Below are 18,150 nucleotides of genomic sequence, written 5' to 3' on the forward strand. Positions count from 1 at the left end.
AACACACTTTAACTAGGATCCCTGAAAAGATACCTTCCTAAGAATAACCCGTCAGGGTCCTGTACGATACTCTCTCTGATTGCTGCACAGACAGGTCCTACAGTTTCCAACTTAGCACAGACTCATTATTGTCGTGGGAAAGTACTGTAGCACAGTTCCCTCGTACATTTGAAGGGTTTTGACACGAGTTAGACACAATGGAACATCACAGGTGTTGACCTTCCAGTATGTGTCATAGAAGCCTATGTTCCATACCCGGTCCTTCACTCTCAGGGCACAACGTTCCCTCTGTCCATAGTTGTTCTTTCTCTATTCCTCCGCTGATAAGACACTGTGAGAAGTGCGATTCAGCCTGAAAGAGTTTCCCTTAAACAGAGCTTGCTATAGTCCAACGGATAGACGTCTGATACTAGAGCCCTATGTGCGCCCACTGCAGTTACCGCAGTCAGTCCCAAGAGCTTCCTTCTTTAACAGACGCAACACTGCAACGAATCCCTCCTAAAGCACACTTCCCTCACAATGTTGAAAGCGTTTTTTACAGAGAAAGAACGTGGGGATCACCACTGGTCTTGATCATCGAATATGTGTTTGGGATGCCTAAGCGCCATAGCCTGCACTTTACTCACAGTATATAATGTGCCCATGGTCCGTCCACATTCTATCATCATTCCTCAAAGAAGGAGATACTATTATCAATGAGAACACATTTTAAGTAGGATCCCTGAAAAGATACCTTCCTAAGAATAACCTGAAAGGGTCCTGTACGAATCTCTCTATGATTGCTACTCAGACAGGCCCTCCAGTTTCCAACTTAGCACAGACTCATTCCTGAAGTGAGAACGTACAGTAGCACAGTTCCCTCCTGCATTTTAAGTGTTTTGAGACGAGTTAGACACAGTGGAACATCACAGCTGTTGACTTTCCAGTATGTGTCTTAGAGGCCTATGTTCCATACCCTTTCCTTCACTCGAAGGGCACAACGTTCCCTCTCTCCGTAGTAGTTCTTTCTCCATTCCTCCATTAAAAAGACACTGGGAGAAGTGCGATTCCGCCTGAAGGAGTTTCCCTTAAACAGAACTTGCTATAGTCCAAGGGATAGACATCTGTTACTAGAGCCCTATGTGCGCCTATTGCAGTTACCGCAGAGTCAGTCCCAAGCGCTTCCTTCTTTAACAGACGCAACACTGCAACGAATCCCTCCTAAAGCACACTTCCCTCACAATGTTGGAAGCGTTTTTTACAGAGAAAGAACGTGGGGATCACCACTGGTCTTGATCATCGAATATGTGTTTGGGATGCCTAAGCGCCATAGCCTGCACTTTACTCACAGTATATAATGTGCCCATGGTCCGTCCACATTCTATCATCATTCCTCAAAAAAGGAGATACTATTATCAATGAGAACACATTTTAAGTAGGATCCCTGAAAAGATACCTTCCTAAGAATAACCTGAAAGGGTCCTGTACGAATCTCTCTATGATTGCTACTCAGACAGGCCCTCCAGTTTCCAACTTAGCACAGACTCATTCCTGAAGTGAGAACGTACAGTAGCACAGTTCCCTCCTGCATTTTAAGTGTTTTGAGACGAGTTAGACACAGTGGAACATCACAGCTGTTGACTTTCCAGTATGTGTCTTAGAGGCCTATGTTCCATACCCTTTCCTTCACTCGAAGGGCACAACGTTCCCTCTCTCCGTAGTAGTTCTTTCTCCATTCCTCCATTAAAAAGACACTGGGAGAAGTGCGATTCCGCCTGAAGGAGTTTCCCTTAAACAGAACTTGCTATAGTCCAAGGGATAGACGTCTGTGACTAGAGCCCTATGTGCGCCTATTGCAGTTACCGCAGAGTCAGTCCCAAGCGCTTCCTTCTTTAACAGACGCAACACTGCAACGAATCCCTCCTAAAGCACACTTCCCTCACAATGTTGGAAGCGTTTTTAACACTGAAAGAAAGTGCGGATCACCACTGGTCGTGAGCATCCAATATGAGTTTGGGATGCTAAGCGCCATAGCCTGCACTTTACTCACAGTACCTAAGGTGCCCATAGTCCGTCCGTGTTCTATCATCATTCCTGAAAGGAGGAGACTCTGTGATGAATGAGAACGCACTTTAAGTAGGATCCCTGAAAAGATACCCTCCTAAGAATCACTTGTCATGGTCCTGTATGTGATAGTTTATGATTGCTACACAGACAGGTCCAAATGTTTCCTACAGAGCACAGACTCAAACCTGTCGTGAGAATGTACAGTAGCAAAGTTCCCTCGTACATTTGAAGTGTTTGAGACGAGCTAGACACAGTGGAACATCACAGGTGTTGACCTTCCAGTATGTGTCATAGAGGCCTATGTGCCCTAAGCTGTCATTCACTCTCAGGGCACAACGTTCCCTCCCCTTAGTTGTTCTATATCCTTTCCCCCTCTGAAAAGACACTGTGAGAAGTGCGATTCCGTTTGATGGAGTTTCCCTTAAACAGAACTTGCTATAGTCCAACGGATAGACGTCTGATACAAGAGCCCTATGTGCGCCTATTGCAGTTATCGCATAGTCAGTCCCAAGAGCTTCCTTCTTTATCAGACGCAACACTGCAACGAATCCCTCCTAAAGCACACTTCCCTCACAATGTTGGAAGCGTTTTTAACACTGAAAGAAAGTGCGGATCACCACTGGTCGTGAGCATGCAATATGAGTTTGGGATGCCTAAGCGCCATAGCCTGCACTTTACTCAGAGTACCTAAGATGCCCATAGTCCGTCCGTGTTCTATCATCATTCCTCAAAGGAGGAGACACTGTTATGAATGAGAACACACTTTAACTAGGATCCCTGAAAAGATACCTTCCTAAGAATAACCCGTCAGGGTCCTGTACAATACTCTCTATGATTGCTACACGGACAGGTCTTACAGTTTCCAACTTAGCACAGACTCATTCCTGTCCTGGGAAAATACTGTAGCACAGTTCCCTCGTACATCTGAAGGGTTTTGAGACGAGTTATACACAATGGAACATCACAGGTGTTGACCTTCCAGTATGTGTCATAGAGGCCTATGTTCCATACCCGGTCCTTCACGCTCAGGGCAAAACGTTCCCTCTGTCCATAGTTGTTCTTCCTCTATTCCTCCGCTGATAAGACACTGTGAGAAGTGCGATTCAGCCTGAAAGAGTTTCCCTTAAACAGAACTTGCTATAGTCCAACGGATAGACGTATGATACTAGAGCCCTATGTACGCCTATTGCAGTTACCGCAGAGTCAGTCCCAAGAGCTTCCTTTTCTAACAGACGCAACACAGCAACGAATCCCTCCTAAAGCACACTTCCATCACAATGCTGGAAGCGTTTTTTACTCAGAAAGAAAGTGCGGATCACCACTGGTCTTGATTATCTAATATGTGTTTGGGATGCCTAAGCGCCATAGCCTGCACTTTACTCACAGTACCTAATGTGCCCAAAGTCCGTCCGCATTCTATCATCATTCCTCAGAGTAGGAGACACTGTTAAGAATGAGAACACACTTTAACTAGGATCCCTGAAAAGATACCTTCCTAAGAATAACCCGTCAGGGTCCTGTACGATACTCTCTCTGATTGCTGCACAGACAGGTCCTACAGTTTCCAACTTAGCACAGACTCATTATTGTCGTGGGAAAGTACTGTAGCACAGTTCCCTCGTACATTTGAAGGGTTTTGACACGAGTTAGACACAATGGAACATCACAGGTGTTGACCTTCCAGTATGTGTCATTGAGGCCTATGTTCCATACCCGGTCCTTCACTCTCAGGGCACAACGTTCCCTCTGTCCATAGTTGTTCTTTCTCTATTCCTCCGCTGATAAGACACTGTGAGAAGTGCGATTCAGCCTGAAAGAGTTTCCCTTAAACAGAGCTTGCTATAGTCCAACGGATAGACGTCTGATACTAGAGCCCTATGTGCGCCCACTGCAGTTACCGCAGAGTCAGTCCCAAGAGCTTCCTTCTTTAACAGACGCAACACTGCAACGAATCCCTCCTAAAGCACACTTCCCTCACAATGTTGAAAGCGTTTTTTACAGAGAAAGAACGTGGGGATCACCACTGGTCTTGATCATCGAATATGTGTTTGGGATGCCTAAGCGCCATAGCCTGCACTTTACTCACAGTATATAATGTGCCCATGGTCCGTCCACATTCTATCATCATTCCTCAAAGAAGGAGATACTATTATCAATGAGAACACATTTTAAGTAGGATCCCTGAAAAGATACCTTCCTAAGAATAACCTGAAAGGGTCCTGTACGAATCTCTCTATGATTGCTACTCAGACAGGCCCTCCAGTTTCCAACTTAGCACAGACTCATTCCTGAAGTGAGAACGTACAGTAGCACAGTTCCCTCCTGCATTTTAAGTGTTTTGAGAAGAGTTAGACACAGTGGAACATCACAGCTGTTGACTTTCCAGTATGTGTCTTAGAGGCCTATGTTCCATACCCTTTCCTTCACTCGAAGGGCACAACGTTCCCTCTCTCCGTAGTAGTTCTTTCTCCATTCCTCCATTAAAAAGACACTGGGAGAAGTGCGATTCCGCCTGAAGGAGTTTCCCTTAAACAGAACTTGCTATAGTCCAAGGGATAGACGTCTGTTACTAGAGCCCTATGTGCGCCTATTGCAGTTACCGCAGAGTCAGTCCCAAGCGCTTCCTTCTTTAACAGACGCAACACTGCAACGAATCCCTCCTAAAGCACACTTCCCTCACAATGTTGGAAGCGTTTTTAACACTGAAAGAAAGTGCGGATCACCACTGGTCGTGAGCATCCAATATGAGTTTGGGATGCCTAAGCGCCATAGCCTGCACTTTACTCACAGTACCTAAGGTGCCCATAGTCCGTCCGTGTTCTATCATCATTCCTGAAAGGAGGAGACTCTGTGATGAATGAGAACGCACTTTAAGTAGGATCCCTGAAAAGATACCTTCCTAAGAATCACTTGTCATGGTCCTGTATGTGATAGTTTATGATTGCTACACAGACAGGTCCTAATGTTTCCTACAGAGCACAGACTCAAACCTGTCGTGAGAATGTACAGTAGCAAAGTTCCCTCGTACTTTTGAAGTGTTTGAGACGAGCTAGACACAGTGGAACATCACAGGTGTTGACCTTCCAGTATGTGTCATAGAGGCCTATGTGCCCTAAGCTGTCATTCACTCTCAGGGCACAACGTTCCCTCCCCTTAGTTGTTCTATATCCTTTCCCCCTCTGAAAAGACACTGTGAGAAGTGCGATTCCGTTTGATGGAGTTTCCCTTAAACAGAACTTGCTATAGTCCAACGGATAGACGTCTGATACTAGAGCCCTATGTGCGCCTATTGCAGTTATCGCATAGTCAGTCCCAAGAGCTTCCTTCTTTATCAGACGCAACACTGCAACGAATCCCTCCTAAAGCACACTTCCCTCACAATGTTGGAAGCGTTTTTAACACTGAAAGAAAGTGCGGATCACCACTGGTCGTGAGCATGCAATATGAGTTTGGGATGCCTAAGCGCCATAGCCTGCACTTTACTCAGAGTACCTAAGATGCCCATAGTCCGTCCGTGTTCTATCATCATTCCTCAAAGGAGGAGACACTGTTATGAATGAGAACACACTTTAACTAGGATCCCTGAAAAGATACCTTCCTAAGAATAACCCGTCAGGGTCCTGTACAATACTCTCTATGATTGCTACACGGACAGGTCTTACAGTTTCCAACTTAGCACAGACTCATTCCTGTCCTGGGAAAATACTGTAGCACAGTTCCCTCGTACATCTGAAGGGTTTTGAGACGAGTTATACACAATGGAACATCACAGGTGTTGACCTTCCAGTATGTGTCATAGAGGCCTATGTTCCATACCCGGTCCTTCACGCTCAGGGCAAAACGTTCCCTCTGTCCATAGTTGTTCTTTCTCTATTCCTCCGCTGATAAGACACTGTGAGAAGTGCGATTCAGCCTGAAAGAGTTTCCCTTAAACAGAACTTGCTATAGTCCAACGGATAGACGTATGATACTAGAGCCCTATGTACGCCTATTGCAGTTACCGCAGAGTCAGTCCCAAGAGCTTCCTTTTCTAACAGACGCAACACAGCAACGAATCCCTCCTAAAGCACACTTCCATCACAATGCTGGAAGCGTTTTTTACTCAGAAAGAAAGTGCGGATCACCACTGGTCTTGATTATCTAATATGTGTTTGGGATGCCTAAGCGCCATAGCCTGCACTTTACTCACAGTACCTAATGTGCCCAAAGTCCGTCCGCATTCTATCATCATTCCTCAGAGTAGGAGACACTGTTAAGAATGAGAACACACTTTAACTAGGATCCCTGAAAAGATACCTTCCTAAGAATAACCCGTCAGGGTCCTGTACGATACTCTCTCTGATTGCTGCACAGACAGGTCCTACAGTTTCCAACTTAGCACAGACTCATTATTGTCGTGGGAAAGTACTGTAGCACAGTTCCCTCGTACATTTGAAGGGTTTTGACACGAGTTAGACACAATGGAACATCACAGGTATTGACCTTCCAGTATGTGTCATAGAGGCCTATGTTCCATACCCGGTCCTTCACTCTCAGGGCACAACGTTCCCTCTGTCCATAGTTGTTCTTTCTCTATTCCTCCGCTGATAAGACACTGTGAGAAGTGCGATTCAGCCTGAAAGAGTTTCCCTTAAACAGAGCTTGCTATAGTCCAACGGATAGACGTCTGATACTAGAGCCCTAAGTGCGCCTACTGCAGTTACCGCAGATTCAGTCCCAAGAGCTTCCTTCTTTAACAGACGCAACACTGCAACGAATCCCTCCTAAAGCACACTTCCCTCACAATGTTGAAAGCGTTTTTTACAGAGAAAGAACGTGGGGATCACCACTGGTCTTGATCATCGAATATGTGTTTGGGATGCCTAAGCGCCATAGCCTGCACTTTACTCACAGTATATAATGTGCCCATGGTCCGTCCACATTCTATCATCATTCCTCAAAGAAGGAGATACTATTATCAATGAGAACACATTTTAAGTAGGATCCCTGAAAAGATACCTTCCTAAGAATAACCTGAAAGGGTCCTGTACGAATCTCTCTATGATTGCTACTCAGACAGGCCCTCCAGTTTCCAACTTAGCACAGACTCATTCCTGAAGTGAGAACGTACAGTAGCACAGTTCCCTCCTGCATTTTAAGTGTTTTGAGAAGAGTTAGACACAGTGGAACATCACAGCTGTTGACTTTCCAGTATGTGTCTTAGAGGCCTATGTTCCATACCCTTTCCTTCACTCGAAGGGCACAACGTTCCCTCTCTCCGTAGTAGTTCTTTCTCCATTCCTCCATTAAAAAGACACTGGGAGAAGTGCGATTCCGCCTGAAGGAGTTTCCCTTAAACAGAACTTGCTATAGTCCAAGGGATAGACGTCTGTTACTAGAGCCCTATGTGCGCCTATTGCAGTTACCGCAGAGTCAGTCCCAAGCGCTTCCTTCTTTAACAGACGCAACACTGCAACGAATCCCTCCTAAAGCACACTTCCCTCACAATGTTGGAAGCGTTTTTAACACTGAAAGAAAGTGCGGATCACCACTGGTCGTGAGCATCCAATATGAGTTTGGGATGCCTAAGCGCCATAGCCTGCACTTTACTCACAGTACCTAAGGTGCCCATAGTCCGTCCGTGTTCTATCATCATTCCTGAAAGGAGGAGACTCTGTGATGAATGAGAACGCACTTTAAGTAGGATCCCTGAAAAGATACCTTCCTAAGAATCACTTGTCATGGTCCTGTATGTGATAGTTTATGATTGCTACACAGACAGGTCCTAATGTTTCCTACAGAGCACAGACTCAAACCTGTCGTGAGAATGTACAGTAGCAAAGTTCCCTCGTACTTTTTAAGTGTTTGAGACGAGCTAGACACAGTGGAACATCACAGGTGTTGACCTTCCAGTATGTGTCATAGAGGCCTATGTGCCCTAAGCTGTCATTCAATCTCAGGGCACAACGTTCCCTCCCCTTAGTTGTTCTATATCCTTTCCCCCGCTGAAAAGACACTGTGAGAAGTGCGATTCCGTTTGATGGAGTTTCCCTTAAACAGAACTTGCTATAGTCCAACGGATAGACGTCTGATACTAGAGCCCTATGTGCGCCTATTGCAGTTATCGCATAGTCAGTCCCAAGAGCTTCCTTCTTTATCAGACGCAACACTGCAACGAATCCCTCCTAAAGCACACTTCCCTCACAATGTTGGAAGCGTTTTTAACACTGAAAGAAAGTGCGGATCACCACTGGTCGTGAGCATGCAATATGAGTTTGGGATGCCTAAGCGCCATAGCCTGCACTTTACTCAGAGTACCTAAGATGCCCGTAGTCCGTCTGTGTTCTATCTCATTCCTCAAAGGAGAAGACACTGTTATGAATGAGAACACACTTTAACTAGGATCCCTGAAAAGATACCTTCCTAAGAATAACCCGTCAGGGTCCTGTACAATACTCTCTATGTTTGCTACACGGACAGGTCTTACAGTTTCCAACTTAGCACAGACTTTCCTGTCCTGGGAAAATACTGTAGCACAGTTCCCTCGTACATCTGAAGGGTTTTGAGACGAGTTATACACAATGGAACATCACAGGTGTTGACCTTCCAGTATGTGTCATAGAGGCCTATGTTCCATACCCGGTCCTTCACTCTCAGGGCAAAACGTTCCCTCTGTCCATAGTTGTTCTTTCTCTATTCCTCCGCTGATAAGACACTGTGAGAAGTGCGATTCAGCCTGAAAGAGTTTCCCTTAAACAGAACTTGCTATAGTCCAACGGATAGACGTATGATACTAGAGCCCTATGTACGCCTATTGCAGTTACCGCAGAGTCAGTCCCAAGAGCTTCCTTTTCTAACAGACGCAACACAGCAACGAATCCCTCCTAAAGCACACTTCCATCACAATGCTGGAAGCGATTTTTACTCAGAAAGAAAGTGCGGATCACCACTGGTCTTGATTATCTAATATGTGTTTGGGATGCCTAAGCGCCATAGCCTGCACTTTACTCACAGTACCTAATGTGCCCAAAGTCCGTCCGCATTCTATCATCATTCCTCAGAGTAGGAGACACTGTTAAGAATGAGAACACACTTTAACTAGGATCCCTGAAAAGATACCTTCCTAAGAATAACCCGTCAGGGTCCTGTACGATACTCTCTCTGATTGCTGCACAGACAGGTCCTACAGTTTCCAACTTAGCACAGACTCATTATTGTCGTGGGAAAGTACTGTAGCACAGTTCCCTCGTACATTTGAAGGGTTTTGACACGAGTTAGACACAATGGAACATCACAGGTGTTGACCTTCCAGTATGTGTCATTGAGGCCTATGTTCCATACCCGGTCCTTCACTCTCAGGGCACAACGTTCCCTCTGTCCATAGTTGTTCTTTCTCTATTCCTCCGCTGATAAGACACTGTGAGAAGTGCGATTCAGCCTGAAAGAGTTTCCCTTAAACAGAGCTTGCTATAGTCCAACGGATAGACGTCTGATACTAGAGCCCTAAGTGCGCCTACTGCAGTTACCGCAGATTCAGTCCCAAGAGCTTCCTTCTTTAACAGACGCAACACTGCAACGAATCCCTCCTAAAGCACACTTCCCTCACAATGTTGAAAGCGTTTTTTACAGAGAAAGAACGTGAGGATCACCACTGGTCTTGATCATCGAATATGTGTTTGGGATGCCTAAGCGCCATAGCCTGCACTTTACTCACAGTATATAATGTGCCCATGGTCCGTCCACATTCTATCATCATTCCTCAAAGAAGGAGATACTATTATCAATGAGAACACATTTTAAGTAGGATCCCTGAAAAGATACCTTCCTAAGAATAACCTGAAAGGGTCCTGTACGAATCTCTCTATGATTGCTACTCAGACAGGCCCTCCAGTTTCCAACTTAGCACAGACTCATTCCTGAAGTGAGAACGTACAGTAGCACAGTTCCCTCCTGCATTTTAAGTGTTTTGAGAAGAGTTAGACACAGTGGAACATCACAGCTGTTGACTTTCCAGTATGTGTCTTAGAGGCCTATGTTCCATACCCTTTCCTTCACTCGAAGGGCACAACGTTCCCTCTCTCCGTAGTAGTTCTTTCTCCATTCCTCCATTAAAAAGACACTGGGAGAAGTGCGATTCCGCCTGAAGGAGTTTCCCTTAAACAGAACTTGCTATAGTCCAAGGGATAGACGTCTGTTACTAGAGCCCTATGTGCGCCTATTGCAGTTACCGCAGAGTCAGTCCCAAGCGCTTCCTTCTTTAACAGACGCAACACTGCAACGAATCCCTCCTAAAGCACACTTCCCTCACAATGTTGGAAGCGTTTTTAACACTGAAAGAAAGTGCGGATCACCACTGGTCGTGAGCATCCAATATGAGTTTGGGATGCCTAAGCGCCATAGCCTGCACTTTACTCACAGTACCTAAGGTGCCCATAGTCCGTCCGTGTTCTATCATCATTCCTGAAAGGAGGAGACTCTGTGATGAATGAGAACGCACTTTAAGTAGGATCCCTGAAAAGATACCTTCCTAAGAATCACTTGTCATGGTCCTGTATGTGATAGTTTATGATTGCTACACAGACAGGTCCTAATGTTTCCTACAGAGCACAGACTCAAACCTGTCGTGAGAATATACAGTAGCAAAGTTCCCTCGTACTTTTGAAGTGTTTGAGACGAGCTAGACACAGTGGAACATCACAGGTGTTGACCTTCCAGTATGTGTCATAGAGGCCTATGTGCCCTAAGCTGTCATTCACTCTCAGGGCACAACGTTCCCTCCCCTTAGTTGTTCTATATCCTTTCCCCCTCTGAAAAGACACTGTGAGAAGTGCGATTCCGTTTGATGGAGTTTCCCTTAAACAGAACTTGCTATAGTCCAACGGATAGACGTCTGATACTAGAGCCCTATGTGCGCCTATTGCAGTTATCGCATAGTCAGTCCCAAGAGCTTCCTTCTTTATCAGACGCAACACTGCAACGAATCCCTCCTAAAGCACACTTCCCTCACAATGTTGGAAGCGTTTTTAACACTGAAAGAAAGTGCGGATCACCACTGGTCGTGAGCATGCAATATGAGTTTGGGATGCCTAAGCGCCATAGCCTGCACTTTACTCAGAGTACCTAAGATGCCCATAGTCCGTCCGTGTTCTATCATCATTCCTCAAAGGAGGAGACACTGTTATGAATGAGAACACACTTTAACTAGGATCCCTGAAAAGATACCTTCCTAAGAATAACCCGTCAGGGTCCTGTACAATACTCTCTATGATTGCTACACGGACAGGTCTTACAGTTTCCAACTTAGCACAGACTCATTCCTGTCCTGGGAAAATACTGTAGCACAGTTCCCTCGTACATCTGAAGGGTTTTGAGACGAGTTATACACAATGGAACATCACAGGTGTTGACCTTCCAGTATGTGTCATAGAGGCCTATGTTCCATACCCGGTCCTTCACGCTCAGGGCAAAACGTTCCCTCTGTCCATAGTTGTTCTTTCTCTATTCCTCCGCTGATAAGACACTGTGAGAAGTGCGATTCAGCCTGAAAGAGTTTCCCTTAAACAGAACTTGCTATAGTCCAACGGATAGACGTATGATACTAGAGCCCTATGTACGCCTATTGCAGTTACCGCAGAGTCAGTCCCAAGAGCTTCCTTTTCTAACAGACGCAACACAGCAACGAATCCCTCCTAAAGCACACTTCCATCACAATGCTGGAAGCGTTTTTTACTCAGAAAGAAAGTGCGGATCACCACTGGTCTTGATTATCTAATATGTGTTTGGGATGCCTAAGCGCCATAGCCTGCACTTTACTCACAGTACCTAATGTGCCCAAAGTCCGTCCGCATTCTATCATCATTCCTCAGAGTAGGAGACACTGTTAAGAATGAGAACACACTTTAACTAGGATCCCTGAAAAGATACCTTCCTAAGAATAACCCGTCAGGGTCCTGTACGATACTCTCTCTGATTGCTGCACAGACAGGTCCTACAGTTTCCAACTTAGCACAGACTCATTATTGTCGTGGGAAAGTACTGTAGCACAGTTCCCTCGTACATTTGAAGGGTTTTGACACGAGTTAGACACAATGGAACATCACAGGTGTTGACCTTCCAGTATGTGTCATAGAAGCCTATGTTCCATACCCGGTCCTTCACTCTCAGGGCACAACGTTCCCTCTGTCCATAGTTGTTCTTTCTCTATTCCTCCGCTGATAAGACACTGTGAGAAGTGCGATTCAGCCTGAAAGAGTTTCCCTTAAACAGAGCTTGCTATAGTCCAACGGATAGACGTCTGATACTAGAGCCCTATGTGCGCCCACTGCAGTTACCGCAGAGTCAGTCCCAAGAGCTTCCTTCTTTAACAGACGCAACACTGCAACGAATCCCTCCTAAAGCACACTTCCCTCACAATGTTGAAAGCGTTTTTTACAGAGAAAGAACGTGGGGATCACCACTGGTCTTGATCATCGAATATGTGTTTGGGATGCCTAAGCGCCATAGCCTGCACTTTACTCACAGTATATAATGTGCCCATGGTCCGTCCACATTCTATCATCATTCCTCAAAGAAGGAGATACTATTATCAATGAGAACACATTTTAAGTAGGATCCCTGAAAAGATACCTTCCTAAGAATAACCTGAAAGGGTCCTGTACGAATCTCTCTATGATTGCTACTCAGACAGGCCCTCCAGTTTCCAACTTAGCACAGACTCATTCCTGAAGTGAGAACGTACAGTAGCACAGTTCCCTCCTGCATTTTAAGTGTTTTGAGAAGAGTTAGACACAGTGGAACATCACAGCTGTTGACTTTCCAGTATGTGTCTTAGAGGCCTATGTTCCATACCCTTTCCTTCACTCGAAGGGCACAACGTTCCCTCTCTCCGTAGTTGTTCTTTCTCCATTCCTCCATTAAAAAGACACTGGGAGAAGTGCGATTCCGCCTGAAGGAGTTTCCCTTAAACAGAACTTGCTATAGTCCAAGGGATAGACGTCTGTTACTAGAGCCCTATGTGCGCCTATTGCAGTTACCGCAGAGTCAGTCCCAAGCGCTTCCTTCTTTAAGAGACGCAACACTGCAACGAATCCCTCCTAAAGCACACTTCCCTCACAATGTTGGAAGCGTTTTTAACACTGAAAGAAAGTGCGGATCACCACTGGTCGTGAGCATGCAATATGAGTTTGGGATGCCTAAGCGCCATAGCCTGCACTTTACTCACAGTACCTAAGGTGCCCTTAGTCCGTCCGTGTTCTATCATCATTCCTGAAAGGAGGAGACTCTGTGATGAATGAGAACGCACTTTAAGTAGGATCCCTGAAAAGATACCCTCCTAAGAATCACTTGTCATGGTCCTGTATGTGATAGTTTATGATTGCTACACAGACAGGTCCTAATGTTTCCTACAGAGCACAGACTCAAACCTGTCGTGAGAATGTACAGTAGCAAAGTTCCCTCGTACATTTGAAGTGTTTGAGACGAGCTAGACACAGTGGAACATCACAGGTGTTGACCTTCCAGTATGTGTCATAGAGGCCTATGTGCCCTAAGCTGTCATTCACTCTCAGGGCACAACGTTCCCTCCCCTTAGTTGTTCTATATCCTTTCCCCCTCTGAAAAGACACTGTGAGAAGTGCGATTCCGTTTGATGGAGTTTCCCTTAAACAGAACTTGCTATAGTCCAACGGATAGACGTCTGATACTAGAGCCCTATGTGCGCCTATTGCAGTTATCGCATAGTCAGTCCCAAGAGCTTCCTTCTTTATCAGACGCAACACTGCAACGAATCCCTCCTAAAGCACACTTCCCTCACAATGTTGGAAGCGTTTTTAACACTGAAAGAAAGTGCGGATCACCACTGGTCGTGAGCATGCAATATGAGTTTGGGATGCCTAAGCGCCATAGCCTGCACTTTACTCAGAGTACCTAAGATGCCCATAGTCCGTCCGTGTTCTATCATCATTCCTCAAAGGAGGAGACACTGTTATGAATGAGAACACACTTTAACTAGGATCCCTGAAAAGATACCTTCCTAAGAATAACCCGTCAGGGTCCTGTACAATACTCTCTATGATTGCTACACGGACAGGTCTTACAGTTTCCAACTTAGCACAGACTCATTCCTGTCCTGGGAAAATACTGTAGCACAGTTCCCTCGTACATCTGAAGGGTTTTGAGACGAGTTATACACAATGGAACATCACAGGTGTTGACCTTCCAGTATGTGTCATAGAGGCCTATGTTCCATACCCGGTCCTTCACGCTCAGGGCAAAACGTTCCCTCTGTCCATAGTTGTTCTTTCTCTATTCCTCCGCTGATAAGACACTGTGAGAAGTGCGATTCAGCCTGAAAGAGTTTCCCTTAAACAGAACTTGCTATAGTCCAACGGATAGACGTATGATACTAGAGCCCTATGTACGCCTATTGCAGTTACCGCAGAGTCAGTCCCAAGAGCTTCCTTTTCTAACAGACGCAACACAGCAACGAATCCCTCCTAAAGCACACTTCCATCACAATGCTGGAAGCGTTTTTTACTCAGAAAGAAAGTGCGGATCACCACTGGTCTTGATTATCTAATATGTGTTTGGGATGCCTAAGCGCCATAGCCTGCACTTTACTCACAGTACCTAATGTGCCCAAAGTCCGTCCGCATTCTATCATCATTCCTCAGAGTAGGAGACACTGTTAAGAATGAGAACACACTTTAACTAGGATCCCTGAAAAGATACCTTCCTAAGAATAACCCGTCAGGGTCCTGTACGATACTCTCTCTGATTGCTGCACAGACAGGTCCTACAGTTTCCAACTTAGCACAGACTCATTATTGTCGTGGGAAAGTACTGTAGCACAGTTCCCTCGTACATTTGAAGGGTTTTGACACGAGTTAGACACAATGGAACATCACAGGTGTTGACCTTCCAGTATGTGTCATAGAGGCCTATGTTCCATACCCGGTCCTTCACTCTCAGGGCACAACGTTCCCTCTGTCCATAGTTGTTCTTTCTCTATTCCTCCGCTGATAAGACACTGTGAGAAGTGCGATTCAGCCTGAAAGAGTTTCCCTTAAACAGAGCTTGCTATAGTCCAACGGATAGACGTCTGATACTAGAGCCCTAAGTGCGCCTACTGCAGTTACCGCAGATTCAGTCCCAAGAGCTTCCTTCTTTAACAGACGCAACACTGCAACGAATCCCTCCTAAAGCACACTTCCCTCACAATGTTGAAAGCGTTTTTTACAGAGAAAGAACGTGGGGATCACCACTGGTCTTGATCATCGAATATGTGTTTGGGATGCCTAAGTGCCATAGCCTGCACTTTACTCACAGTATATAATGTGCCCATGGTCCGTCCACATTCTATCATCATTCCTCAAAGAAGGAGATACTATTATCAATGAGAACACATTTTAAGTAGGATCCCTGAAAAGATACCTTCCTAAGAATAACCTGAAAGGTCCTGTACGAATCTCTCTATGATTGCTACTCAGACAGGCCCTCCAGTTTCCAACTTAGCACAGACTCATTCCTGAAGTGAGAACGTACAGTAGCACAGTTCCCTCCTGCATTTTAAGTGTTTTGAGACGAGTTAGACACAGTGGAACATCACAGCTGTTGACTTTCCAGTATGTGTCTTAGAGGCCTATGTTCCATACCCTTTCCTTCACTCGAAGGGCACAACGTTCCCTCTCTCCGTAGTAGTTCTTTCTCCATTCCTCCATTAAAAAGACACTGGGAGAAGTGCGATTCCGCCTGAAGGAGTTTCCCTTAAACAGAACTTGCTATAGTCCAAGGGATAGACGTCTGTTACTAGAGCCCTATGTGCGCCTATTGCAGTTACCGCAGAGTCAGTCCCAAGCGCTTCCTTCTTTAACAGACGCAACACTGCAACGAATCCCTCCTAAAGCACACTTCCCTCACAATGTTGGAAGCGTTTTTAACACTGAAAGAAAGTGCGGATCACCACTGGTCGTGAGCATCCAATATGAGTTTGGGATGCCTAAGCGCCATAGCCTGCACTTTACTCACAGTACCTAAGGTGCCCATAGTCCGTCCGTGTTCTATCATCATTCCTGAAAGGAGGAGACTCTGTGATGAATGAGAACGCACTTTAAGTAGGATCCCTGAAAAGATACCTTCCTAAGAATCACTTGTCATGGTCCTGTATGTGATAGTTTATGATTGCTACACAGACAGGTCCTAATGTTTCCTACAGAGCACAGACTCAAACCTGTCGTGAGAATGTACAGTAGCAAAGTTCCCTCGTACTTTTGAAGTGTTTGAGACGAGCTAGACACAGTGGAACATCACAGGTGTTGACCTTCCAGTATGTGTCATAGAGGCCTATGTGCCCTAAGCTGTCATTCACTCTCAGGGCACAACGTTCCCTCCCCTTAGTTGTTCTATATCCTTTCCCCCTCTGAAAAGACACTGTGAGAAGTGCGATTCCGTTTGATGGAGTTTCCCTTAAACAGAACTTGCTATAGTCCAACGGATAGACGTCTGATACTAGAGCCCTATGTGCGCCTATTGCAGTTATCGCATAGTCAGTCCCAAGAGCTTCCTTCTTTATCAGACGCAACACTGCAACGAATCCCTCCTAAAGCACACTTCCCTCACAATGTTGGAAGCGTTTTTAACACTGAAAGAAAGTGCGGATCACCACTGGTCGTGAGCATGCAATATGAGTTTGGGATGCCTAAGCGCCATAGCCTGCACTTTACTCAGAGTACCTAAGATGCCCATAGTCCGTCCGTGTTCTATCATCATTCCTCAAAGGAGGAGACACTGTTATGAATGAGAACACACTTTAACTAGGATCCCTGAAAAGATACCTTCCTAAGAATAACCCGTCAGGGTCCTGTACAATACTCTCTATGATTGCTACACGGACAGGTCTTACAGTTTCCAACTTAGCACAGACTCATTCCTGTCCTGGGAAAATACTGTAGCACAGTTCCCTCGTACATCTGAAGGGTTTTGAGACGAGTTATACACAATGGAACATCACAGGTGTTGACCTTCCAGTATGTGTCATAGAGGCCTATGTTCCATACCCGGTCCTTCACGCTCAGGGCAAAACGTTCCCTCTGTCCATAGTTGTTCTTTCTCTATTCCTCCGCTGATAAGACATTGTGAGAAGTGCGATTCAGCCTGAAAGAGTTTCCCTTAAACAGAACTTGCTATAGTCCAACGGATAGACGTATGATACTAGAGCCCTATGTACGCCTATTGCAGTTACCGCAGAGTCAGTCCCAAGAGCTTCCTTTTCTAACAGACGCAACACAGCAACGAATCCCTCCTAAAGCACACTTCCATCACAATGCTGGAAGCGTTTTTTACTCAGAAAGAAAGTGCGGATCACCACTGGTCTTGATTATCTAATATGTGTTTGGGATGCCTAAGCGCCATAGCCTGCACTTTACTCACAGTACCTAATGTGCCCAAAGTCCGTCCGCATTCTATCATCATTCCTCAGAGTAGGAGACACTGTTAAGAATGAGAACACACTTTAACTAGGATCCCTGAAAAGATACCTTCCTAAGAATAACCCGTCAGGGTCCTGTACGATACTCTCTCTGATTGCTGCACAGACAGGTCCTACAGTTTCCAACTTAGCACAGACTCATTATTGTCGTGGGAAAGTACTGTAGCACAGTTCCCTCGTACATTTGAAGGGTTTTGACACGAGTTAGACACAATGGAACATCACAGGTGTTGACCTTCCAGTATGTGTCATAGAAGCCTATGTTCCATACCCGGTCCTTCACTCTCAGGGCACAACGTTCCCTCTGTCCATAGTTGTTCTTTCTCTATTCCTCCGCTGATAAGACACTGTGAGAAGTGCGATTCAGCCTGAAAGAGTTTCCCTTAAACAGAGCTTGCTATAGTCCAACGGATAGACGTCTGATACTAGAGCCCTATGTGCGCCCACTGCAGTTACCGCAGAGTCAGTCCCAAGAGCTTCCTCTTTAACAGACGCAACACTGCAACGAATCCCTCCTAAAGCACACTTCCCTCACAATGTTGAAAGCGTTTTTTACAGAGAAAGAACGTGGGGATCACCACTGGTCTTGATCATCGAATATGTGTTTGGGATGCCTAAGCGCCATAGCCTGCACTTTACTC

This window comes from Neovison vison, chromosome 10 (assembly GCF_020171115.1).
Source record: "Neovison vison isolate M4711 chromosome 10, ASM_NN_V1, whole genome shotgun sequence".
NCBI classification, from domain to species: Eukaryota; Metazoa; Chordata; class Mammalia; order Carnivora; family Mustelidae; genus Neogale; species Neogale vison.